We start from the raw sequence: 27,955 nt of genomic DNA, 5'->3' as shown, positions 1-27,955 counted from the left end.
CAGGATGATAGAAGATCTTTGGGCTAGACTGTACCTAGGCATTCAGGAGAGCTATTTGTTTTGGGTTCCAGCAGCTTTAAGGCAAGGGCTCCCACTTAAATTTTGGGGTGCCAGATTGGAGGTAGGAGGAAATGAGACACCAAGTGGATGAGTGTACATGTCAGTGAGCATGTAGGTGTAGACTGGTCTGGTAGGTATAGACTGAAGTAGTATTAGTAGTAGTATTAGCAGTACTAGTAATAGGTATAAACTGAAGTAGTAGTAGTAGTAGTAGTAGCAGCAGCAACAGCAGCAGCAGTAGTAGTAGCAGTAGTAGTAGTAGCAGCAGCAGTAGTAGTAGTAGCAGTAGTAGTGGTAGTGATAGTAGTAGCAGTATAGTAGTAGTAGTAGCAGCAGCAGCAGCAGCAGTAGCAGTAATGTCTACTTTGTGCCAGGAACTGAGCTAAATGCTTTACAAATATTTCATACATCATAAAGTTGTGGCAGTTGGTGAGAATGAAGTCCAGTCACCTCTTTGTATTTTCCCATTTCCCCAGAGCATGATGTTGGGTAAATTCTTCCCTGAATTTTTAATCTGACTTTAAACTTTTTTTTTAATCCTCTAGCTGGTTGAGAGGAAGGCATAGGGAAAAAGGAAAAGAAATGACCTTGGCTATGAGCTCCATTGTAGCTATCTCTACCCTGTTTATATGCGTATAGGTTTTTTAATATCATTTGCTACATGGCCATTGACTGGTATTGTCTGATCTTATAAGTACAGTTTGAGACCAAGAGAGGTCTCCTGAGGAAAAAAAAAATGTTTTTCCTGGTTTTACTCTGGGGTAAGGACTGAGCCTTTTAAACATAAGAGGGTTTCTGCACAGAAAGGAAGGCAAGGGAGGAAGGAAGGAAAGAAATAACCATTTATTAAGCATTTAATGTGTTCCAGGCACTGTGTTAATCTCCTTTCAAATATCTCATTTGATCCTCACAACAACCCTGTGAATTGGTGCTATTATTATCTCCATTTTACATATTAGGAAACAGAATCAGGCAGTAAGTAGTTAAGTGACTTGCCCAAGCTGACACAGCTAGCCAGTGTCTGAAGTTGCATTTGAACTCAAGTCTTTCTGACTCCAGGCCCAGTGCTCTATCAGCGTCTGCTGTGCCTTCTAGCTTCCCATTTAGAAGGTACAGGTCTGACCATGTCACTTCCTTTTACTGATAAATCTTCAGTGGCTCTTTATTTTCCATATAACAGTAGTTCTCAAAATGTGCTCAGGACCAAGACCTAGGAGTGTAGGGGTGTAGGTGAGGTGGCTATTTTTATAATAATATTTAAATATTAAATAATATTAAATAAATATAATAATAAATATAATATATAATATAAACAATATTGAAATAATTAATATTTTATAATAGGGTTAAGATTTTAGTTTCTAATATGGTAAATATTGATGGATATAACCCATATAAATAGAAGCTTTGGGGGAAAGATTCATAAATAATTTTTTAAGATTATAAAGGCATGTTGAGACCACAGAGTTTAAGAACCACTGCCATATTGGATAAAACAAAAGCTCCACAATCTTCATGTAAAACCTTCCACAATCTGGCTTCAGCCCTTAACTTTCTAGACTTCATATTTTTAGTCCTTTTTAATACATTCAATATTCCGGCCAAACTGGACCACCAGCTGTTGCCTAAACTTGTATTTCTAGTTTCTGAGTGACTTCACACATGTCATTCCCCACCATACCTAGAATATATTCTCCTCTTACCTCTGCTTTTCATAATTATCATATTTCTTTGATGTTCAGCTCAGGTACCATTTTCTACCAGAGGTGTTCACCAAGCCCCTCAGTTGGTTGTATTTTTTACCCTCCGAAAATTACCTTTTGTTTACTTATCTGTCATATACTGTAAACCAGAGGTGTCTAACCCAAATAAACATGAAGGGGTCACTAAAACATACATAAGGGCAGCCTCTTGACTCAGAAAACCCACAAATATATATTATGTTTTCTTGGATTTTTATTTATTTTGTTAATTATTTCCAGTGCCTCACTTGGCAGTGTTTTGGGCCAAGACTAAAGCGTTTGACACCTCAGTTGTAGACTATAAATTGCAGAGAATGTGCCAAGAATCCGCTTTTGAACATACCTAGCTACTTCTAAGGGAAAAAAAAAGTAGGAATTTGTTAGCTTATTCTAGTGAATTTTTCCCTACTAAATTCTCTGATCTTGAAATATGTCACTTCTGATTTGCATGAATACACTGCCTTGATGCAAAAGCAAGATTTTTATTTTGATCTTTTGCTCTTCTCTGGTTTACCAGTCTCACAGCCTACTTTTTCCTTCTACATAATTAGACTAAACCCTACACATGACTCTGAGATATCCTACAAGAGTGGATTGGGGACTGAAGTGAAGCATGACCCGAGACCTGTCTAAGTCATGGGCCAGATAAAGCAGCCAGTAATCCTGAAAGCAGGGGCCCCAAGCAGGAACACTATTTGTTGCTCATGTGAAAGTTTCTAGAATGATGACTGTGATGATGGGTGTGGGAACCGTTAGAGTTAAGGAGAACAATGGCGCTATTAACATGTTTTATATCCTTACATGGGAAAGACTAGCTAATTCCGCCATCTTCTGCCAATATGATAAGACGACATTAGTAGATCACATATGTGAGTGAGCCTTTGCAAAGTCCACATTCCTAACCCTTGCCCACAGATCTTTTTCCGTTTATTTAGTCAACAACCTAAGAAAAAAAGTCATAAAGCATTTAAAAGAAGCTAGCTTTGGAAAGAGCCTGCCTATATATCCAGTTATCTTTCTTACCTCATTCTGCCATCAATATTCCCACCATGCTTTAAAGAAAAACAACATAGAAGGAGTAATCAGACTGCTGTTATGGCTCTCTGCCTACATTCCATCCTTGTTCTCCTTGTGATATAAATAGCCATGTGAAATTGCAAAGTAAATGTGTGTGTTGAAGCCTAAGTACTTAACTATTGTTGAGAATTAGATATTACACAAAAGTGGTATATAATTCACCACTGAAAGAGACTCTTGAAACTAGATAATGGTTTACTTGAAATTTGTAAACATGTTTGGTAATTCAGGCTGACATCTTATCCATGATTTAGATACATGTATCAAATGTGCCTCCTTTAAATGGAGGAAAAGCCATTTACAGAGATACCTGTGTCCCTCCTGCCTCACTCTGCCCCCAACACCTTTTTTTTTCCTTTGGATGTATTTACAACTTGTTGATATTTTTCTATAAATTTAATTAAGGAGACATTTATTTTGATTGTTTTTTAAAATTTTTTTTCTCTTCTGGTTTGTTTCAGTTACTACCTCTTGATGTGCTTAACTAATCAAACAGTGGTTGGTTGTCAAGTGGAAACAGCATTTGGGCATTGTCAAGTGGTCTGGTTTTGAACATATTTTCTTGAATCCGTTGTTATGGATTTTGGCTACCCATGAACTTAGTTTGTCTTCAGGGTAATATTTAGTTACTTGGCTCTCTTGAGGATTCCTACTAGATCAAAAAAATTAAATAATATATGCTCCATATTTATAGTTTGCATGGGGCCTAGCACAGTCATTGAGTCATAGAATTTTAGAGCTGGATAAGACCTTAGGGATACCTAGTCCCTTAATTTTTCAAATGGGGAAACTGAGGCCAAGATTTGTAGTAACTTTTCCAGGGACACGCAGTTTAAGTGACACATGGTAAGTATTCAGTAAATATATACATATATATGTATATACACATACACGCATATACACATATATGTATATATGTGTGTGTGTGTGTGTGTGTATATATATATATGTGTGTGTGTGTGTATATGGAGAGAGACAGTGAGATTGAATAATTTGAGAAGTAGGATGCCAGAGGCAACTTTCTTAGTGGAAGGGAGAAGGGGTGTGTGTGTGTGTGTGTGTGTGTATGTATCTGTCAAAGTTCTATATGAGATGTGGGGCATCATCAACTCATCTGTGATTTATAATCATCTATAATTGCTTGAGGTACTGGAAGATGAAGTGAATTGACCTATGGACATCCTGGTGAGACTGAACATGAATTCGGCTCTCTCTGATTTCCATTGTGCTAAGCTAGGTCACCTTTCAATATTAGAATTTCTTGATCTGAAGTGTGTGGCATAGCTAGTTATTTAGGATTTAGTTTTTCAACAGGGAATATGACATCTCAAAAAATGGTCTGTTTATGCTTTCTATATGGCATTCATGGTATTGTCTTATTTGCATTTAGAACTATTATTGGGCAATGAGGAGACAGTCAGACGTAAGACCTTATGTTTCCACAAGGATGAACTCTCTTAAATAAAAGAAATATGATTGTTTTAATTTCCTAGAAAGAGAGAGTTAAACAACTGATTTACAATAAAACACCATGCTACTTAAGCATTGCCCTAACCTAGTTCAGAAACTTGGAGTCTGTAAATTTGTTTATTAAACCTTTTGATAACTATTGCAGTGTAGTTGGTTTTCCTTGTAATCTCGTGCATTTTATTTTATTCATTTAAAACATTATTGTGAGAAGGAATCCACAGGCTTTGCCAGATTGTCAAACAGGGAAAACTCTCTCACACATACACTTACATAGAGATTAAGAATTTTGACAGAGTTAGGGGGTTTTGAACTAGGTTGAAGATTTTTGTAATTTTTTTTCTCTTTGTAAAGAAAAATTGTTGACTTTACTTTCTCAGAACTCCTTTCCCCCACTAGGAAAAAGAGGCTGATAACCCATTGATAAGAACAAAGAACTAGATCCTTGTTTCCCAACAGGTGTAGTCTTCACGCACCGCTTGCTTTTGGGGTCCTATATCTGATGAATAGACATAGGGTTTAGAGGAAAGGATTCTGGCTTCCAAGAAGCCTTAGAGCTTTCTACTGACATAGCTGGGCCCTCCTCCTTCTGTAACAATATGGCAGCACCTAAGGTTTTTGCTGTTGTTTGTATTTGCTTTGCCCAGTTGAAAACTCCCCCCCCCTTCTGGAGGCAAAAATATAACAGAAGACAATAACTGGTTGCCTTATATAAACTACCTGTATATTCAGAAATTAAACAAAACTTTCTAGTTCTGACTGCTACATAGAGAATCTGCTGTTTCCTTTCCTGTCGGTAAACAAAAAGCATTCAGTTAAAAGAGTGGGAAATTAGTTATTTACAGGATGTTTGCTGTATCAGAGGAAGGAAAAGTGCCTTTTACAGAAGTGAATCTATTGTGTTGGGGATATTACAGCTTAATTAAGTACAACTTCTAGACATGGGAAATTAACTGAAAAAAAATACACACTAACAGTCATTGTTTTAATCAGAGCTTTAAGAGCTTATTTCCTATATTTAAAGTTTAGAATTTTATAATGTGTCAGCATAGCATAGTAGAGTATGGAAAAACAGAAAGTTGATAATGAAGGCAGAAAATTTGCTCTTCTCATCACCTCCCCTCATACCCCAAAACCACTTCCAAGTAAAAAACCCTAATGAAATATATTAATGCCAAGATGTTATATATCAGTGTATTTTGCTTATGAGACATTATTTTGAGAGTTTTACATATTTGAAAATTTGAGTGAGCTTAATTGTCTTGGGTAGTAATCTAATTAAATAGGGCTAGGCTGAGATGGTAGATTTTCTGCAAGTGAAACCAGTTAGATTGTTGGCCAAGGTGATAAAATAGAAGAGAGATTATTGGATTTAGAAGATTTGAGTTCTATGTCATATTCCCCCCAAGCTTTTTCACCTTAGGCAAGTCATTTCCTTATCTCGGGGATTCAGTTTCCTTATCTGTAAAATAGCACTAGCAATCTCAGATGAAGATCAAATGATACATAATGTTTGTATTATTCTTCTTAACCACCAAACTCTGTGCTAATGAAAGATGCAAACTGTAAATAATGAGAGATTGCCCAGGTCAGAGAATAATTTTGGATACTATACACTCATAGTCTTTCTGGTTTTTTTTTTCTCCTTGTTAAAAACAAACAAACAAACAAAATCTCACTTGGAGCTCATGAATCTAAGCCCTGTTTGCAGAAAGTTATACCACTTAAAGAGAAGGAATAATTATCTTTAGTCATCAGCAGTTACTAAAAGATGCAAGGAACAGTGCAGTTTTAGTTCTTAGAACATTTTATATTTACTTAAAATTAAGCCTAGTTGTGAAAAAAGATCCATTTAAAGCGGTCAGAGAGTGTAGGCTTACCATGTTAATCAGTCTGATTTCCATGAAGGTTGGGGTGGGTAATTGGCCATCAGCCATTTCGTATCTGTTAAACATGATCTATCACTATAAAAGGGGTTAGTTCTTATTGGCTCTACAGGGTAGAATTAGTACCACCAGGTAGGTATTATCGGAACACTAATTCCAACTCAATATGGTAGGGGGGGAGGGAGCTCCCAAACAATTTTATAACATCTAGGACTCTCCAAAAGTGCAGTGTTGCCAATGCCTTGGAAAGTAGTGATTCCTGAATCATGATATGTCTTTTTTTTTTTTGGAAGCTAGATGAAAAATTGAGCTATTTGTTGTACCTGAGCCAGCAGATTTTTTAGGTTGTTGCAGCTAGAATATTATTATCATTAGCATCATTATTATTATCATTATCATTATGTTTCATCAGACCTCTGAGCCTCTAAAATCCCTTGAAAATCAGAAATTATGATTTATGTTTGTGCTTTTGTTCAAATAGAGGAACATCACCTTTAAAGGAGTTATCTACCCCATTGCTTCACTGTCAAATGAGGATAGATAGGTACCAAGTTGATCTCACTCATATGGTTTGCCAATATTTATATATAAAGCCGTTTTATCTTAATATAATTCAGTATTAAAATGAACATAGAATTATGTTACTGTGACACTTATGTACTGTGCCATTCTGTTCTTGCAGGTTTCTCGTTTTCCTTGGAATGATAATCAGGCACTGAAGACAGGCACCTTATTTCCATTCCATACAAGGTAAGATTCTCCAGGGAGGTGATTCATTCATAGACATCTACTCAGTCTAAGCAAATGAGGGGGCGAGTAACAGCTGACTTCTTGAGAAATGGGTTTATGAGAACCATTTATTCTCTTCTGAGCTGTTAATGCTTCCTTTTTTCAAATTTCCTGAACTATTTAGTCATGCCTATTCCCTACACTTGAGTAGATGGACTTTTCTTCCCTCCTTTTTTTGCAGAGTTGGGAGGAAAGTTGTAGAATGTTGCATATTCTGTTAGGCTCAGGTGATGTAATGATGATGAGTAATAATAATGATAATAATAATAATAAGAGGTAGCATTTATGTAGCACTTGCTATGTGCCAGGCACTGCGCTAAGTGCTGTATAATTATCATCTCCTTTGATATTCACAACAACCCTGGGAGTTAGGTGCTGTTATTATCCTTATTTTGCAGATGAAGAAACTGAGGCAGGCAAAAGTTAAATGACTTGCTTAGGGTCACAGAGCTAGTAAATGTCTAAGTCAAATTTTAATTGGGGTCTTCCAGACTCCAGGCCCAGCATTCTATCTTCACCTAGTTGTTCCAGGAATTAAAAAGGGTCATAATCAGGAAACAGTTGTCAGATAGAAGTAGTCTCCTCAAGAAAAAATTTGAAATAAACATGAGATGGACTATGTCATTACATTTTTTTTAAATAAGAGCTTTTGTTTTTACATCACTTTAATTTGCAAATATATTTTTCTTCTCTTCTACACCAGAGAGCCAACCCTCATAACAAGCAATAAACAAACAAGAGGAAAATCAGTTTGTTCAGCAAAAATAACCAACATATAAACTGAGTCTGACATTCATATGGTATTCTACCCCTGAAGCTCCCCACCTATGCATGGAAGGGCCAAGCTTGGCCATTATAATTATTTTGTTCAGTTTTGTTTTGCTCTTTCCATTTGCCTTATTGTAGTCCTGGTGTATATATTTCTGGTTCTGTTATGCATCAGTTCGTGTAAGTTTCCTCATGCTGCTCTGTATTCATACTATTCATCATTTCTTACAACACAGCAATCATGCATGACAGCTTTCTCAGCCATTCCCCAACTAAGGGGGTATCATCTTTTTCCCCCTAGTTCTTTGCTGGCATAAAAAGTATAGCTATGAATTGTTGATATGTATGGGACCTTTCTTTCTTGTGTTTGACCTCCCTGGGGTATACATAACAGTGAGAACCTCTCTCCATACAAAGTTTATGAATATCTTAGTTACCTTTTTAAAAAACCCTCAGCAATTCCAAATTGCTTTTGAAAATGATTGAACCATTTCATTTCTGGTCGGGTTTTACTTTAAGAAAGTTCATACCAAATAGTGACTTTAGGAAGCAAGAAAATTTGGGAATTGATTCAATGAAATTTAGTTTGGGTACAACTTTCCAGGAACCTGTTTTACAAGTGAAATAATATTAATGTATGTTTTCAAGGGATGGAATTATAATTTTTCTAACTCTTGAAATATCAAAATGTTGATATCTGTATATTTGGAGACATTGAGAGGCAGATGTTGGATAGAAAATGATGACCCAGGGTATATGATAGGCTTGTGTTAGACTGTAACATGGTAGGGAAAGGGTGGGGATACTTCACTGTGGTCCCCATGGTAAACTTTATGAAGAGGTGAAACTTGCCAAAGCAGTATTGTATTTCCCTCCGTATCGGGCAATAGACTGGAAACTGGCAAAATACTAGTCTTATGAAAAATTTGGTCTCTGTCTTGGCGCCTGGTATTACCAAGAAATTGACTTACTAAACAGTGAGTTTGTAGTAATAAGTTATTTTCTTATAATGTCTTCTCTCATAAATGTTTGGGGCTTCCTTTTGGAAATCCCCAAATTAATTCCATTGTTGGATGTTCTGAAAAGATTGTGATCACCTAAGCATACTTTTCAAGAAATATATTGAATAAACTAGTGTTTTCTTTGCCCAGTCTGTTTAATGAATATCACATAAAAATAATGTGTGGCTTGGTGATGCAGGTTTTATGAAAAAACTGGATAGTGGAAGGAATATTCTTGTTTTGTTTACTCCAGACAAATTCCTTAGAAGAGGAAAAGAGATTTGTGATGGAGTTCCTTGTAATTCTGTTCAGTATACAACTTCTGGACAAAGAAAGAGTTGGGTGGAATAAGGATGGCAGTGAGACATGGGATCTCTTTAGTGACAGGAGAAAATTATAGGAGACAAATTCATCCTAATCTCCTCCCCTACCTTGTGCCATTATCTTTCCCTATGCTTTCATTGTTTTCATTTGGTTCACATCCATAGAATGCTTACCCAGAGTTTTCTACCTATTCAACCAGCAATTTGTATGACCACTATGTACTGTTTTATGCCATGTAATAATATTTTGTAATGACTAAGTCTTGAATACAAGGGAATGTATAGAAAAATACCAGGTACACTTTTTTTGGATGCTGAGCAAGATAAAAGGTGTAACGGTAGTTTTCCATTTTATAAGGTTCTCTGTAGATGAGCATAGGGTCAGTTGCCAAATCTCACTGTTCTAGGTAAAATAAACTATCCTCTGTACACTGGCTGAATGTTAGAACTTTATATATCACTTTATGGTTAAAAGATTCTACATACAGTATCTTACTAATTCCTTGCGCCAACATTGTGAGATAGGACCAAATATTTTCCCATGTTACTGATGAGAAAATTGGAGGCTCAGACTACACTGGTAATAAATATTAAAGTTGGAAAATTGGAGCCAATCTACTGACTACCCAGTCAGTGTTTTTACCATGTTACCTTTGCAAATCTTTTGTTTAATGAGAGTCCCTGTAATTCTTGGATGAGGTTGAAATTGGAGGTCAAAAGTAAAGAGTATTCCAGTGAAAACAAAGATAATGTGCCTTAAAATGACGGCAACAATGTGAATATTTATTGAGAATGCAGAGGGCAAAAGGTTGGGATCAGGTAAATGGTATACAGCTTCTGGACAAAGAAAAAGTTTGGTGGAATAAGGGTGGCAGTGAAACATGGGATTTCTTTAGTGTCAGGAGGAAATGATAGGAGACAGGAATATTTACTTTGATATAGACCTCTCACTGTGCACAGTCATACTCCAGTGACTCTTGTAATGCTTCCTTGATCAGGTCTGAAACCAATGTAATAAATAATTGTTTTTTTTTTTTTTTGTAGTAGCAATCGGGTGACCAAACTAAGTAGTATTGCATGCTTGCTGAACTGGCATCTGATAATCATCTCTCCATCCATTTCTCTCAGCAATGAGTAAAATACCTGCTTCTAGGAGGAAGCACTTTCTAACTTTTTCTCTGCTCATGAATGCCTTTCTTTGAAAGGATTTTCCTCAGGGGATCAAAAGGAAAGGTCAGTTTTGGTGAAGGCTGAAATGATGGGAAATAGCTAGGATTTGAAATGTGAGATCTTTTAAATATCTAGATATATATGCATAATATTTAGTTTCTTTTATTCAAAAATACTTTTTGTTGCTTGACATAAAAGATCTTGTCAATTGAAAAAATAGTATATGACTAGGAATAACTAATATTTGTATGATGCTTTATGTTTTACCAAGCATTTTTTTCATGTGTAATTTTATTTGATGTTGACAGTAGTTTTGTGAATTATAGTATAGATGTAATTGTCCCCATTTTACAAATGAGAAATCTGATGCTCAAAAAGATTTGCTGCCGTCCCTAAGTTATTAAGCTATTAAGTGTCAGAGTTTGGTCTTGAAATGTAATGTTCTTTCCACTACACTCTGGCTGACCAAATCAGAAGATAAGCCTTCTTATAATTATGCTGATAAGTTACTTATAGTTAAGCTGATAGATCTGCTTCAACTATGTGGAATCATATTTTAGATACTACATTAGTCTGAATATGTGTTGTACTTTCCTCCCAGTTCTGACATCCCAAATCCCAGTGCTGGCTGTCATCATGCTCCTAGTGTCACAGACTCACCTTAGACGTCCCCAGTCTCCCAAGGAAGGAGAAGCTTCCTCTTTGGCTGAACACCTCCTATGCCTGTGTTAGATGTTCTTGCTGTTGGTGCTACAAAGTAAAGGAGGCCATATTCTTCCCCTTTGCATATGTGCATGTAGGGGAGGTGGAGAGGCATGGTGGGCATTCTAAAAACCTAACTTCATGTTCCTTTGTGATAGAGATTTCTCTTCGAAGTCCATCACCATTTCTTAACCTCCCACGTATCAATGAAACTTTAGAGAAGATCACTAGGGGTTGATTGTGGAAAGAGATTTCATCTGTGCAAAAATTTTATACTTTGTTAACTTGGGGCTCTAATTTCCATTTGTAGATCAGTGATTCTAAAACTGCTGTTTGATCAGTAGAGCTTATTGTCTTGGACCCCTAAAAAAAGTAGAAGGAGGAAGGGGGCAGGGTGGTAAAAACTCAATGAGTAATAGGAGTTTCCAAGTTTTGTTACTGAGTAAAGAACTATCCCGTAAATGGAAAGGAGAGGGGGACTATGGGTGAAGAAAAGGACAGTGCATATGATCCATTTGTGTTGGCCTCTCCTCAGTTGTAAAAAGTTTGTATTTGTTCGCCATTCTGAATTTCCCCTGATTAACCTGGGGTCCCTTTAATTTGTGTTATAATGTCTGATTTTTTCAGTTTTTGAGTAGGAAAATTTGCTCTTTGAAAAAAGAATGGGTTTCTCCCAAATAAATCATTGTTTTTGTGTGGTAGTTTCATGTAGTATAATTATTTTTCAGTTAAAACACACATTTTAAAATATTTCTTTTCAGAGATCTCTAATTTTAGAGATGTAGCCTCTACTTGGCATTGGTCTGTCTTAAGACTAATATATATGCAAAGCTCCTGAACCTTTCCATGACAATGATAATTGTAGTCTCTCACCCTATCTTTTAACAAACAGTGGATACTTTGTTATGTTCACTAAATACAAGAAAATTACTTTTTTCATTTGCTTAATGTCTTTGCTATTTCAACCCAAGAGGTATGAGTGTAGCCATGTTTTCTTTCCTTTGCAGGGACCTTAAAAGCCCTTCATGAAATGTATCACTAAGGAGTTCATTGTGTAAAGTCTGTAGCCATTATATTGACATCATGGTTGACAGGGTGGCATAGTGACTAAGGATTTTCTTTCTGGTTTGGCCATGGACTCAGGGTGTAAACTTAAGCTGATGATGTAATCCTTTGATGTGTCCATTTCCCCACTGGCAGAGTTGGTAAATAGTAACATTGCTACCATAACAGGACTGGAAGCTTATTTGCTAGAGAGTTGTGGTACTTGGGTGGGGCAAAAGTAAGGCTGCTATTTAGACTAAGACCCTTTTGTTTGGAGACCAACTACTGTTTTCCCAAAGGTGGAAATGTCTCTATAAACTTGTGCTCTCAGGGGTATGTCTCACATTCTCCAGAGTTCTTGTAAGAACTTCAGATCCATCATGGGCATAACTTCATTGGAACGGGAGTGGGGATATGCTATCCTGTCACCTAGAAATACCTTCCACATAATACAGTATTGCTGTTACCATACACAGTGTTCTCTTGGTTCTGCTCACTTCACTTGACTTCAGTTCATATAAGTCTTCCAGATTTTTCGGAAAGCATCTTACTCATCATTTCTTATAGCACCATAGTATTCCAGCACAAATCAAACCGTATCTTGTTCAGTTACTCCCCAAATAATGAGTATCCCCTCAATTTCCAATTCTTTGCCACCACAAAAAGAGCTGCTATTAATATTTTGGACATGTAAAACTTTTTTCCTTTTTCTTTGATCTCTCTGGAGTATAGCCCTAGAAGTGGTGTTGCTGGGTCAGAGGGTATGCACAGTTTTATAGCCCTTTGGGCACAGTTCCAAATCGATCTCCAGAATGGAGAGCACCAACAATGCATTAGTGTCCCAATTTTTCCACATCTCCTTCAACATTTGTCATTTTCTTTTTTTGTCATGTTATCCAATCTGATAGATATGAGGTAGTACCTCAGAGTTTTTAAAATTTGTATTTCTCTAATTAATAGTGACTTACAGCATTTTTAATATAACTGTAGATATCTTTGATTTCTTCTTCTGATAACTGCTTGTTCAAATCTTTTGACCATTTGTCAATTGGTCAAAATTGGCCATTTATATTCTTATAAATTTGACTCAGTTCTCTATGTATTTGAGAAATGAGGTCTTTACCAGAGAAACTTGCTGTAAAAAAAAAAATTCCCCAGTTTCCTGCTGTTAATTTTGTTTGTGCAAATCTTTTTAATTTAATGTAATCAAAATTATCCATTTTGCATCCTGTAATGTTTTCTGTCTCTTATTTGGTCATAAATTCTTCCCTTATCCATAGATCTGATGGCAGAATTTTCCATGCTCCTCTATTTTGCTTATGATATCAACCTTAATGTCTAAATTGTGTACCTGTTTTGGCCTTCTCTTGGTATACAGTCTGAGATGTTGGTTTCTACCTAGTTTCTACCAAACTACTTTCCAGTTTTCCCAGCAGTTTTTGTCAAATAATGAATTCTTGACCAAAAAAACTTGCATCTTTGGGTTTATAAAAAAACAGATTACTATTGTCCTTTACTACTGTGTATTGTATACTTAATCTATTCTTCTAATTCACCAATCTCCTAGCCACTACCAGATTATTTTAATGATTACTATTTTGTGGCAGAGTTTGAGATCTGGTATTGCTAGGCCTCTTTCCTTCAATTTTTTTTATTTAGTCCCTTAGTATTCTTGACTTTTTATTTTTTCAGATGTGTGACCCAGAACTATGTATAGGCAATGAAACAAGTTTCTGCACCCTAATGCTAGCAAAGGGTCCTGTAGCCTCTTCCTGAGCAGTTGTCCAATGCCGTTACCTTCTGTGGGCTGAGAGCTGTTGAAGCTGTTCCTGGTGCAGCTGCCTCCAAGGCCTGCTGCTGGTGTTGACATAGCATACCTTGCTCTGCATTCCAGGCCAACCACCACCTTGGTGTGACAGACCTTTTCTACCAACTTCCTAAGTAGCCTTGGATTGTAAAAATTGTTTCACCCCAACCTATTGTTGATTGTGCTGCTCCAGAATTCAATTTGAGGCACTATTTTAAAGCTGTTTGGAGGGGAACTTGGTAGAGTTCAGGTGAGTTTCTGCCTCTACTCTGCCATCTTGGCTCTGTCCTCTATTTAAGAATTTTCTTAAACAATCCAGTGATAAGTTGTTCTTCCATCAACTTGTTGGAATTCCAAGGAATTTACTATGATTGGCTGGGAGGATCAGCTCTTTGTGAGCCTGTGTCCACTTTCCCCAATGTGAGTCTGAATAGTGATCATACACAAAGCAGTTCCTTTATCAAGGGTTCTTTACCTTTCTATGTGTTTCATTGACCCCTTTGGCAGTATGGTAAAGCCTACAAACCCCTTATGAGGATACTGTTTTTAAAGGAATAATATAAAATACCTAGGATTGCAAAGAAAACATTGAAATACACTTATCAATATTAAAAAAAAAACTTCATAAGTTAATGGACCCCAAGTTAAGAATACCTGACCTTTATACCTGTATCTCTCTTGAATGAGATGATGTTGATATCATTTATTTAGGAGCTTAAAAACAGTTACAATTCATCCACACAACCCATGATAAATGTTCAAGAGCTTATTTTCTTTCCATTGTTTATTTTTATTAAGCATTATCCTTTGGGGCAAAGTATCAATGAAAAATTTCATAGAAGCAACATTTATTAAGTAACAATAGGCAATGTTAACATTTGCTTTTCAGCCAAAAGTCAAATATCTACATCATTGGGCAAGCATTTACTTCAGGTAATTAGTGTTGGCTTTAGAACATCCTAGGCTGGATATAGCTCTTTTTATGTGTGGATGAAAATGAAGATACTTGTTCCTGCTCAGCTTTCAAGATGGTTAGGATAGCAGTATGTTTGTCTTTAAATAACACAAAGAAAACTATAGGATCTTTGGTTGGTCTCCTCCCAAGCCCCACTTCAGACAGAATGGCATGAAAGCCATGGGATTCCATTTTTAAAAACCTCCTAAGATTAATTTGATGGACTGTATTATGAAATCTGTTCATTTTCAGTGGTGATGGTAATAATATATTGAACTAAATTCAGTTCTAGATATCCATTTCTTCCTTTCTCTTTTTCTCATAAATGCCTGGGGGAAGGAGGGAAGATGAGTTGATTCTAAATAGCTTCTAAGACTCTTACTGAAATCACTCTCCCTCCTTACTCCTCATAGAAATACTTATCTAGAATCTTGTTTTACCTCTTTATAGAATAATTAGGTATGAATGAAAAGTGAATGCTAAATAATTTAGGACTACCAATCTTAACGTTTTTAGCCAAAAATGATCATCCAGATTCACTAAACCCTCTTTAGAATTTCTTCCCATAGCACTCGTCTATATTCCCTTGATTTTCTCTGAAAGCAAATTGCTATTGAGGGCTACCTAGAAGCATGGAGATGCTAAAATAATCCACAGATCAAATAACATAAAAGCATCCCTAGTTTTCAAGATTTAGCTACCTTGAGCACATGAGAAATTTTATTCTTCCAATCAGCAATTATTGGCATAAAAAGCCAATGAAACTTATATTTCTGTTTTTGTTGCTATCTGTTCCTCCAAACCCCAGCATGCACAGTGAATCTGATTATCTTATAATTCTGAAGTTGTCGTTTTTAATATCAATGAAAAGTTAGTTTGATGATGGAATTTCTTCTATTAGTAAGCAGCAAACAGCCATTCTCTTGCATTTTCTGTCTCTCAATTCAGTAAATCCTCCATGTAATACTTAAAGGTACAATGTGGTGGGGAATGGGAATAGGGGCTGGCTTTAACTCTGAAAGATTTGAGTTCCAAGTCTCGCCTCTGGCTGCATGACCCTGGGCAAGAGCCTTCCTCTCTCAGTCTTCACAGACAGTTTTGACTGTAAGTTGTAGGTGTATGCTGAATTGTTTTGGTGAAGGGAATTTCACTTTGGGAGTTCTTTTTTCCTCTCCATTGATGAAATCTCAGGTCCAGCAGATCCCATCTTGTTCTCAACACCCAGAGTGTGAATTCTTTATTGAGACTTCAGTGAACCAAGGGATATAGAAGTTAGTTTCCTTAGGTGATGCCAAAGGGACCTTTCCTAGTGAGTTAGTACTGGATGTGCATCTTGTTTTTGTTTTTGGTGGTTTTGTGTACTGTTTTGTATTGTACTGTGATCTGTTTTGTGAACCATATGCTTTTAAACACTAAGTTACAAAGGACATAGAGATTGTGTAGATCTTGCATCACATCTGACAAGAATTCTTTGCAAGAACGCTGTCCTGCTGCATGCCACAGGAATGTCAGATTCTTATTTTTTTTTTAAATAAGGGTATGAATAGCTTAAAAATACAGTAGTTTGGCAGTTTGACAGATGATGCCAGATGTCTAACATATCTCTTTCGATGTGCTTCTGTTCCTCCAAAAGCAGCTTTGTAGGTGTTTGTTAGGGTGCTAATTTTTATTTCTTCTCCTTCTTTTTAAAAAAGTGCTAAAATATGCATAGTTAGTAGTGCTAGAAAAAGAAAGTGAATATATGAAGCTCTTTCTTGCTGTTGAATTTCTGTCCTCTAACAATGTTTGTTCCCACATCTAGGGAATCCTCAAGTCTAGGTCAAACGACAAATGCATTAACTGATGAAGAGGGTATTATGTACATGTACATATACACATACACATACACAAACATATACACATACATATTGAGGTCTATCTCAATTTAAAACTAGATAAACATGATATGACTGGGTCTGTAAGGCTTGGGCTACAAGTCCCAAGAGCAAGGCTTTCTTAGCATTTCCTTCCATCCACCCACTTCCATGCAAATGCCCTGCCTGATCTTAATCTCCCACACCCCAGTACCCAGACTTGAACAACTAACTAATGCCAGATTATTTCAAAGTAAGTGGAGGCATATCATAGGAAGAGATCACCTAAAGCCTGATAGGAAGTTTCAATAACTCCGTTATCACTTATTCGTACTAGCACAACTCAGAATTTGAAGTCATGAAATGTGTCCCAGCGCCCAGCCTCAAAGAGGCCCTCAAAGGCTTTGGATACTGAGAACGGAGCAAGAGGAAATATTATCCTAGTCACTTAGTGCTGCTCTGGAAGATAGGAAATCTGGGGTGGCTGATACCTTGTTGTATAATTATTAGACCACTTGAATTTGGGGGGCTTCAGTTTTCCTCAATCTAGGAAATGGCCAGATAACTACTTTCTACTGTTCCCTGGTATAAATGGGACAAAAAATTGTAATAGAAGAAAAACAAAAACAGCAAATAGATACACATGATTTTTGTATTCTAAAAGACAGCAATTGATGTGCCCTAGCTGCTGGCATTCAGCACTTTTAGGGGGTAGTTTCCAGGCTTCTGGAGTACCAGTGTAGTAAAGCATTGCATGGGGTGAGAAATAGATGAGATGCTAGAAGCCGGGCAGAATTGTGGTCGAGTCAACAAGATGAAGGATTCCATAGCAAAGACATAAACTCTTCTTGAAAGAGGGAGCAAAAATGTGAGGTTTAGTAGAGAGAAAGCTGGAATCAATTATGAAAGACCAGGAGCTGAAAGCTGGAGCCAAAATAGAAAGAACCACCAGAACAAACCCACCGGGTAGAGAGATAATTGACAACTCATAGACAGTCATGACAAGTTCAGCATATACTCTGGTGGCTTGTGTGGGCCGGTGCTGACTGGTCCTCTTTTCTATTGTGAAGGGGAAACACTGTCATCCATTGGGACTAGTGCACCAATTATCCCACATCAGGAATATTGAGTAAGTAGTAGTTGCAATGAAAAATATATTTAATGAAGAACATAATGGTTTTATACAACATGATTTTTTCCTGTTTTCTTTGCTTTTGTTTTTAAACCAGGTCAAAAATTCCATCAGTCAAGAGTTACTAACATGTGTCCATGGAATTTTTTAAGTTTACCTATCAATAAAATCCTAAAATACCAGGTGAATTTAAAGGAGAGGGGGAAAAGGGAACAAGTTGTCTGTCATTACTTTTAGTGATGGAATTAAGCTGATATTCTTAGTGTTTATTTTGTTAGTTTTGTTCTCCCTGAAGAAGCATCTGCATTGTTGTTTCCTGCATCTAAAGATGGTGCCCCAAACAATAAGGAATTTTATGGGTCATTTAGTTCAACGCCTTCATTTTTTAGACATGAGGAAAATTCGGCCTAGGAAGGGGTGTGACTTGTCCAGGTTCACCCAGGTGATCTCCAGTCTCAAATCTATTCTCCCACTATGTTGTATTTCTTTTTCATTAATAATAGTTCATACTTATATAATAAGCGTATTAGTTTGGATTCAGTCAGGGTGCTCTTAAGGAGCTAGAGGGTCACTAGGTTCCCCACCCCTGAAGCTTTCATGGAAATCACCTTATTATAAGGTAAATAGAGGAAGCATTATTGTCACCATCTTCAAGGTAAGGAATCTGACTGGCTAATGTGTGTGTATCTCCAGTTACTACATGAACTCGAGGCTCCTAACTCCAAATCCATTATTCCTTCTAATTACATCAAGCTATCTCCTCAAAAGGTAATAAATCTGAAGGGTTTTTTTTTAAATGGGTCCTGCCCCATGTATGGAAATCTTTACCATTTTTAGAAAACAAAGAGTAGCTAAAATTGGTTTGAACTTGTATTTTGTAAAAATGGGTGTGTATTGCTTTAAGTGGTGATAGATTTCATTAGTCAGCGTTACAAGATACAGCAGGTATACATTATAGCCTGCCGAAGGTCTGCCTTCTTAACGTCTCCAAATTAATCCTTTTTCTGAAAAGAGAAAGAAGCTCATCTGTATTTTTTCATTTGACAGAATTCTAAGGCATTTGAAGTATTTACTTAATTTTAAGTGATAAATGATCCTTTCTTAAGTTCATAGCTACTGTTGCGAGTTCAATTATCTACTGTAGCTTGTTTCTAATACTGAGATAGGAACTGCTGAACTGCTTTAGTTAGAGGATGTTCTGTCAGTCAACAGTTATTTATTGTAACTTTACCTTTTGCTTCTAGTTTGCAATTCTAAGACTGATGTTGGCTTCTAACAACAATCACTGTTTTGGGCCTTATTATTTAAAATGAAAAGTTCAATGAAAGTTTAATAGTTATATAACATTCTTTTAATGGCTATTCAGTAACTAGTACCCGCTTAATAAATCATCTTGCATAAATAAAATATTAAATAAATATAAAATTAAAAACTATAAATAAAATATAAATAAATAAAATTGTATAAAAATAAATCCTATACATAGGACAGGGTGTGTGTATGTGTGTGTGTGTGGTGTTCCTCATCCTCTGGAAGCTTGCTGTCTATTTAGGAAGATGGAACTTATAAGATAACCACAATAAGAGGTACTATGTGATAAGCTTCTTATCAGTGACATAGAAGGTAAGTGGGAGGGAACTTCTGGACTGAGTTATTGGAGAAAGATTCATGAAAAAAAGGAGCATTTGGACTGGCCCTTAAAGAATTGAAATAATAATAGTAATGATGACTTTTTAGTAGGGAGGGGTTTAAGACATTATTGCCAGGGGAAGAAGACAGAAATAAAGCATAAACTGTGCTTCTAGGAGACATTGAGCATATTGATTTGATTGGAGAGAGGTTATTGTTGGGGGAAAGCAGAAGATTAGGCTGAAAATATTACTTAGAAGTGAGAAAATGGAGGCAGACAGATGTGGAGTGACTTGCCCAAGGTCACTCAGAGAGTAAACATCTGAGCTTAGATTTGAACTCACGTCTTCCTGATTTCAGGTCCAGTGCTATTCCCTATACCACTTGGCTGCATGGCTTAGGAAGGTAGGCTAAGGAGTTTCAAGTAGACTCCTCTTATCAAAACCTTTAGTGGCTCCCATTCCTTATGGGTCATACAAACAGTATTTTAGCAGGATTAGCCTTACTCATACCTAGACTGTAGCAATGGAAAGCTATGCCTTGTGGAAAATGAACAGTTTAGATAAGAGGTGATAATGTAGCATTTTACATAAAGAAGATACCCACCTATGTGGAAATCCTTGGACTTGAGGGGAAGACATTTGGGTGAGGATTAAAGTAGGAAGAAAAAACATGATAGCTTCTCGAGATTTTACTGTAGGCCATCTGGAGAAAATATATGAGGAGTTCCTGACACAGATGACAAGTCTGGAGCTGAGGCAAGATATAGCTGCGATTTCAACTCTCCAGATGCTTGCTAATAGTTTCTTTGTTAAAAGTAGAACAGAAAAAATTCTGATTTGTTTTGCTGACCTGCCACTCTGAAAAGAGACCTCACCAGTTAAGGGAAACTTCCTTGAAAGAAATTCTAAGGATGTAACTAACCTCTTTTGCCTCGAAGACAATGTAGTTAGTATGTCAGTGAGCTCAGATTTTCAAGGGCTATGCCTTAGAAATACAAGTGAGGGCAGGTAAGTAAAAATTGGTGTCAAAGTAAGTCTAACATCAGAAAGACTAGAGCCCACGTATGCGTTGAGTCTTGAAATAAACATTTAAAATAAAAAAGAGCTTTTAGCTTTAGTGTGTGTGTGTGTGTGTGTGTGTGTGTGTGTGTGTGTGTGTTTCTACAAAGCAGAATGATAAGGAGGGCAGCATTTGGAAATGAACTAAGTCTTGGATTTGGAGCCTGAGGGACTGAGTTCAAACTTTACTCTGCAAAACTTTGGGCAAGTCACTTAATTTTTCTTGGCCTCACTTTTCTTTTTTCTGTAAAATGAGAGGGTTCAACTAGATAACTTCCAAGGAATTTCTGTCTCTAAATCTCCTTCCATCATGAGTTGTAGTGAATAATTTGGATTAATTCATCCATATGTTTTTATCCAGTCTCATAGTGGAAAGAACTTTGGAAAAGGAATGAAAACACCGGTTCAAGGAAGTTTTTGTACAGGTACTAGAACACTTTGGAGGTTTCTTTCAACCCTGAGGTTTTGTTAATATCTGCCTTGTACAGTGCATTTAAAATTAATTTAACAAACATTTATATTCAGTTGTTCAGGAAGGCAGCTATTGCAGATGGGAAAGTTTACTTACGGGACTTCTCTGCAGTCATGCCTTTTGTCCTAGGAGAGTTGTCTACAGTGTACAGATGTACATAGGGGTTTGGCTTTGAGTTTGCCTGAGGGCTTGTCGGAATTTGAACATATTAAGAGCATGAGTTCTACTCCATAGTGAAAAGGAGGAAGTATTATGTTAATTGGCGCACTAGTGCTCTGTGATTGAGTGATATACTCCTGGAAAGTAGTTTGCTCACCCTGACTGACCTGAAGGATAATATTCAATTTCCCCCTGGCAAGTAGGAAGGAAGCTGATCTCCAGCTCCATGCTGGGCACTGAATTCATGATGTCATGCCCGGCTCTGGTAATTCAGTCAGTGTTCTTCTTGGTGTAATTAAGACAATGCCTACCCACATGTGGGATTAGTACCCCAAGAGTGTGAAATTAACACATCAAGTGAATTTTGTACCTTACTAGCCTTGGGCTCATTCCTGTAAATTGAAATTTGTAAGAATTATCCTTAGCTTTGCAAACACAGTTTTAGTGTCTAGTTTCTGCAGGTGAAAGAAGTTCATGTTATTTATACCGTGGGAGATAGTATAAGTTTAGTTTCAGCACAGCCATACATAGTGGTTGCCGAGGCAAAATTCTGTACATCTGCTTTGTAAAAAACTGCCTTTGACTAAAAGAGACTTCTTATATGCTGCTGATATGAAGTCACTTAAAGTTATCCTATCTAGTAACCAGCTTTCACAGATCCTGGACCGTTTTTAAAATTAATAATATGAAACTCAGCTCAATGTAACAAAACTATTTTTGTGTTCAACCTGACATTTACAACTGACACCGTTTTGCTGTTGTAGTTCTAATGAATTCTATAAAATAAAAAAAAAAATCCCGCACAAAGTGTATTTATGAGTTGCCTTCAGCACATTTGATGATATCAAATGCTTCAAATCAAATGAGTTAACATATGTAAAGCACTCTGCAAACCTTAAAGTGCTCTATAAATGCTACTTGTTGTTAATTATTGTTGTTGTTTTTGTTATTATAATGCCTGCCCTTTTTTTTTCTCCCTGTTTACTACCTGTGAGACCTTGGGTAAGTATTTTAACTTCTTTGGACCTCAGTTTCCTCATCTGTAAAATGAAGGAGTTGGTATTGATGACTTCTAAAGTCCTTTCCAGGCAAAAAATCTTTGACACCACTGAGGGGATAAAAATCTGTTTGTAAAACCTGGCACATAGTAGGCTATTAATAAACTCTAGCGCCTTTTCCCCCACTCCTCCCCTTCCCCAGGACTCTGAAAAGAATCAGGATTAGCAGTTAATTACACTATAATATGAAAGGCTTCTGCTCAGAGACCCCTGCCCCTAAGCTTTACAATTCAATCAGCTGACTACCTCTGGTGATGTGGCTCTTCTTTCCCTCACTCTCCTTAAACATTTATGGGCTCTGACTCACTGTGAAGACTCATTTTGGTGCTAATGGTGGGATTTTTCTTGCCCACAATTTCTCTAGTATTTATTTCTGACTCAAAGCTCTTCCAAGACCTAGTCTCCATACCTTCTTTTTGCTGAAGGCCATGGGGCTTTCACTCTCTGATTTTCTCCCTTGAGCTGTCACTCTGGTTCTAGCTCTTCTTCCTTTGTGATCTGTTTTTTAATTTTTTATTTTAAAGCTAATAAACAATAGTGTTCCTATGGTGTACAGTGGCAACGTTCAGCCTTGTCACTGAATCTGAATTCGGTATTGAAATTTTAATGTACCTTCAAGCTCATTAAAACAGGATACTATGTCTGCCTTTCAAGATGATTTATTAAGGAGGTTGCTTGATCATCAGATCGTGCTCAGTTCCTGTGTACATATGGACCATGCTGGAAACAAGTAAAACAATATGGACTTTGCCCTCCCAGATGACCACATGAAGGTATAGATTGTTTTGCATAGCCTTGGCATATGGGAAATAAAGTCAAATTACCCGAATCCTGTAATGATTGCAGCCTGCTGCATTCATTTTTTTTTTTTTTTTGGAAGGCATTGCGTATAAGCTGCCATACTCAGCATTCTCTTTTCCATCCTTAGAGTTCAATATATGCCTTATATTTTATATATTTTTTTTTGAGGGAATTTAAGTGAGGATCAAAAGAAGCCTTTCAGTTTGTGCTTCAAGGACCGAGAGGCATCATGGTATGGAGGCAAGTACTCTGAATTTGGAGCTGGACATCTGAGGTCCATTTCCAGTTTTATCACTTACTGCTTTTATAATCTTGGTCAAAGTCATTCTTCATCGCTGGACCTTGGTTAATTCATCTGTAAAATGGATGCTCTCCAGGGGTCTCTTTCAACCCTAAACCTATGATCTTATGACTAATTAGGTTATGAAATTCGGAATGCAGTTAATGTTAAAACACAATTAATGTGAAGCAGAAACTCTTCTTTGCTAAAACAAATACCTAGTTTTATAAGCATAGAAATGCATCTAGTTGTTTTTGTTTTTACTGCCTTATATGAACAAGTCTTTTTTTTTTTTTTTAGTCATTTTAATATTTCAAATAAATGAAAGGAAGATGACTTCTCCTTTGATTTTCTTGGCCTTTTCTTGAGTAAGTTGTCTTATCTATTCCTAATCTTAGAAATGTAAATGGTTTAAAACCAAAGGGACTCTATTCATTAACCTGGAGCCCTCTTAGGAGTTTCTGTTTGAAGAAAGGGAGAATGAGGGATCTGGTTGTACAAAGTGAAGTTTCTCACATTCTCAGTTGAGAATGAAAGCAAGTTTCTGATAGCACAGTTTTCTTTTGGCTTTGTCTGAGTGGGTTGGTTTTTCACCAGCTTTTAACTCACCTTTTTTTCCCTGTAGGTCCCTAAATGGAACCGATTGAAATAGAAAATTGAAATTGAAATCGAGCTTTTAGGTTGCCAGGTTCCTTGTTAGTGTTTACGTGCCTTTGTAGCACCCATGGGAAGAAAATTGGTGCATGGGCTGCCCTTTAATCATACCTTGCTAGCTACCTGGAATAGAAGTTCTTTGGATTTGTCTCTCTGGCTCTCTGTTGTTTTCAGATGTCAATGCAATTTTAATTATTAGGGCTTCTTTAGCAAAAAGAGGAAATAGTCTGCAATCAGATGTAGCATCAGATGTTGGGGAGACATTCAGACATTGTCCTGATTTCATCAGGCTCTATACTATGGAATCTCTACCTATCTTTCTGGATACTTTGACATTAGATGGAGGTGGTGATTTTGTATTTATAGTTTGTGAAGTGGATCTGAACAAGTTCCCTAAGTGATTAAGAGGATCCTGTATCTTTATCTCATACTTTTAATTCTGTGTAAATAGCATTCTCTGGGCCAGTTATGTCATCTTTAAGAAATTCCGTATCTCCTATTGAATGGACATCACATCACCAAGTCGACTTTGAAGGATATTTAAAAGAAATTATTTTATAATTGAAGTTGTAATGCTAACCTTTAAAAAAAAACAAGCAAGATTATGAGACTGGGTTATCTACAACAGTTTATAAAGGATTTGTTTAGAACTGCCCCTTGCATTTTTCTAGAAGATAATTAACAAGTGGATTCCTTCCCCTTTGTTTTTGTATTTTTTTTGGAAAATAAAAATTAAAAACTTAATTTTTTCCAAATTCTTTCACTTGGAATTTTTAAAGGTGAAGTTGGCTTTCCTTTTTTGAGTCTGTCAGCAAGATAAACTGATGTCATAGTCTAGACCTTTTTGCATAAGATTACACTTGGCTAATGTTAACTCTGTCAGAGTAGGAGGATGAAAATGTATGGTACTATGCAAAACATTCTGGATTTGGAACCAGAGACCCTTGGTATTCAGATTTAAGCTCTTGGACAAATTACTTAACTTATCTGGTCCTTGATTTCTTTATTTGTAGGATGAAGGGGTTGGACTACATTAACTTCTAAGGTTCTTTTAGCTCTAAACCTATGATCCTAAGGGACATTGGATTATAGGATAGCTGTCCACTTGCCTTGTGAGTAGGATGAATATTTGTGTGACCGTCTATATTTGACTAATGTTAGGTAGGTATTTTTGTGTTCAATTAAGACATTTTCGTATAACTGGCTAGAATTTGATTATCAGCAAAGAGAATACACATATCTACTAGAAATCTTAAAGCATAGGATATATTTGCTCCAAAGTTTTTTTTTCTAAGTTAGGCAAAGTTTGGCATTGTAGGTGAAATTAACCTAAAAATTTTTGCTATAGAACTTAATTTTCCCATGTCTTCTAGTCTGAAGCTAAAAGTGTAATGAGTTATTCATCTTAGGTATAAATATACTTCATTGAATGGTTTCATTTCCGTAACAGAAACAAGCATAACTTGCTAATATGATAACAAATGGTTGTTGATTTTTATATTGGGTAATATTGACATTTTCTAGACACTGAAGGTAAAAAAGCTTGTGATTAAAGTTCACCCATCTGAAAATTATTTTATATTTTTATAGCTTCAGCCTTGCCTTGCACACAGTAGGCACCAAAATGTTAATGGAATTAAAAAGTTGATTTGGAATTAAAGAGATTGAATTAAAGATGATTTATGAATTCTCTTCTACCTTGGTGTTTTGCTTTCTTATTTTAAGTTATGAATGTTAATTTATGTTATAGTTGGTAAACATCTTTCTGTTTAAACGTATTTCCTTTTGTTCTATAGGCAGAGTGACAAGGAGGCAAGCCAAATATTTTAATAGAGGAAAAACAGGACATTTTTATTTCGATAATTACATACGCAAATGTATGATGTACAAACCCTTTCACTTAGACATCCATTGTTGGAAATTATTTCCTTATTGTCATTTTAATAAAAATAATTAAATCTCTTTTTAGCATGATAGAGATAAAATTAAACTGAAAAACTCTATGGTATGCATGGGAACAATATTAAACTTGCCAATGCAACAGCTGCAAGACTGGGGAAAACAGAAGACACTGTTAGAATACAGATCATATTTCGGGAAAGAAAACATACGCACATGTGCAATGGTGTCAGAATATGTGTGTATTGTATAAATATAGTGTGGTGCTTAAAATCAGTCATTGTTGCAATCTTCATTAGGCTAGAAGTAAGTTGAAGAGAACTCTAAATTATATCCTGAGAATGAATAAGGGTAACTCTTCTTACTAGGTATTGTGGAAATGTCTTTTTAATGGAAGATTTAGATTTTGAGAAGTTGTAAAGGATAGATAAGCTAGAATTATTAAAAAATAGAGCCATAAACATTTCTCTTAAGCCCTTATTTTCACTGTATTACTTTAACCATATTTTCCATAGGATAGCCCACCCCCTTTTTTATTCTTGGCACCTTTTTGTGAGTAAACTCCTTGAGAGCAGGGGGCTGTTTGTTTTCATCTTTTTATCCCCAGTGCCTTGTACATAGTAGGTACTTTATAAATCCTCATTTAATTGGACTCAGGAAATACAATTGTAAAGGCAATATTCTTTCAATTCATGTATCACTTTCTGACTTCTTCTGCCTGGTTCCCCTTGGAGTGCACCTCCACACCTTGGGCATGGCCTCCAGTAGGTAGGCAGAGGATTGGGAACATGTCAACTTGCAGCAGTCCATTTGCTTCTTATTCAGCGAGTTGGGTATGGGATACTTTCCAGGGGAATAAAGGAAACTGCTCACCTCAGTGATCCCTCTTCTCATCCATGTGAATACCCTTTTAACAAGTCAAGTCACCAAGTATTTATCAAACATTTTCAATGTACCAAGCTTGTACTAAGTGCTGAGCATATATAAATATAGTAATATGAGATTATAATATAAAAAAGTACCTGCCCTCAAGGAACTGACATTCTAATGAGGGAAGATAACACAAAGGAAGCTGTAAAGAGGATGAGGAAGTAGGAAAAGTACTGGTGCTTGGTGGGCATGGTAGAGAAAGTAAACTGCTGAGTTAGGGGCAGATCTGATCATGCATATTGGAAACCATCCATGCTTGATTCTTTGCTGGTTGGTGACTCTTCATCATGTGTTCCTATAATCTCTACATAGGCCATTTAACTCATGAATTGGAAGACTTCTTATTATGTCATTTTATGTTATGTGGGTATCGGTGGAGTGCTCTGGCTATCTGCGTCTCACCTCACTTGGTAGCTAAGTTGAAATTGCATTAATTACGATGCACCCCACTACCCCACCCCAATCTGGGGTTAATTTATTTCAAGTGAACAGTTTGTAAGAGGCTCCTTTGTACAGAGCACTGCCAGCTACTGGTAAAGATGTAAAGTTTTGATAAGGCAAAAATTGTGTTTGCTGACCTAGAGATTACAAAAGCATGACATATACAACACATACTAAGATTTACTAGATCTAGATGGCATTTGCGTGATTCTTTTCCATGTTTTTCTATAACTGTCATCAGAAGGTCTAGCCAATGACCATCTCCTGACTTCTCCATAGAAAACACTTCTCCCTGGCTACCATTCTTTCTTATGTGTTATCTTTTCCTAATAGAATGTGAGCTCCTTGAGGGTAAGATCTGGTTTGCTTGCTTATGTTTGTATTCTCAATGCCTGACATAGAGTGTTTAAGGAATACTTTTTTTTTTCCATTCAGTGATTATCTAACTTACTATGGTTACTTATGCTCTCTGTGTGTAAATCCTCTCACTTGATACCTACCCTAGCATCCCCCTTCCACTCTCTGGTTCTGGATACTGATTTTTCTGCCACTTCTCCAGCATAAGTCAGTGTTGTACAAGGTTACGTACACATGCATCACAGAGGTGTGAGCAAAGTATATGTGATATTGGAGTTGGGGAAGGTCATTGCTAACTGGTAGTTGTTTCCATTGGATGGTATGTTAACTTGGTCTTGATTTTAGTGGAGGGTAGATAATTGGCTTTAGCTGCTGATACATTTCCTAGCTACTTTGGATTATAGGAAAGGTTGATATAGAGAAGTATAACATAAGGCT

At 36.5% G+C, this 27,955-nt stretch overlaps 1 protein-coding gene across 7 annotated transcripts in view; it reads left to right on the top strand.

The window, feature by feature from the left end:
* The window catches only part of LOC114050135 (signal-induced proliferation-associated 1-like protein 2), a 257,408-nt gene that overhangs the window by 54,708 nt on the left and 174,745 nt on the right, over positions 1-27,955 (top strand). For all 7 annotated transcript variants that reach the window (XM_027871717.1, XM_027871715.1, XM_027871714.1 and 4 more), the window contains exon 2: positions 6,915-6,982. The gene's annotated coding sequence lies outside the window, so the exon portion shown is untranslated. The remainder of the gene's footprint in view (positions 1-6,914; positions 6,983-27,955) is intronic.

This window comes from Vombatus ursinus, unplaced genomic scaffold (genome assembly GCF_900497805.2).
Source record: "Vombatus ursinus unplaced genomic scaffold, bare-nosed wombat genome assembly UNPS02014798.1, whole genome shotgun sequence".
Taxonomy (NCBI): Eukaryota; Metazoa; Chordata; class Mammalia; order Diprotodontia; family Vombatidae; genus Vombatus; species Vombatus ursinus.
This window is presented reverse-complemented; position numbering and strand designations above follow the sequence as displayed.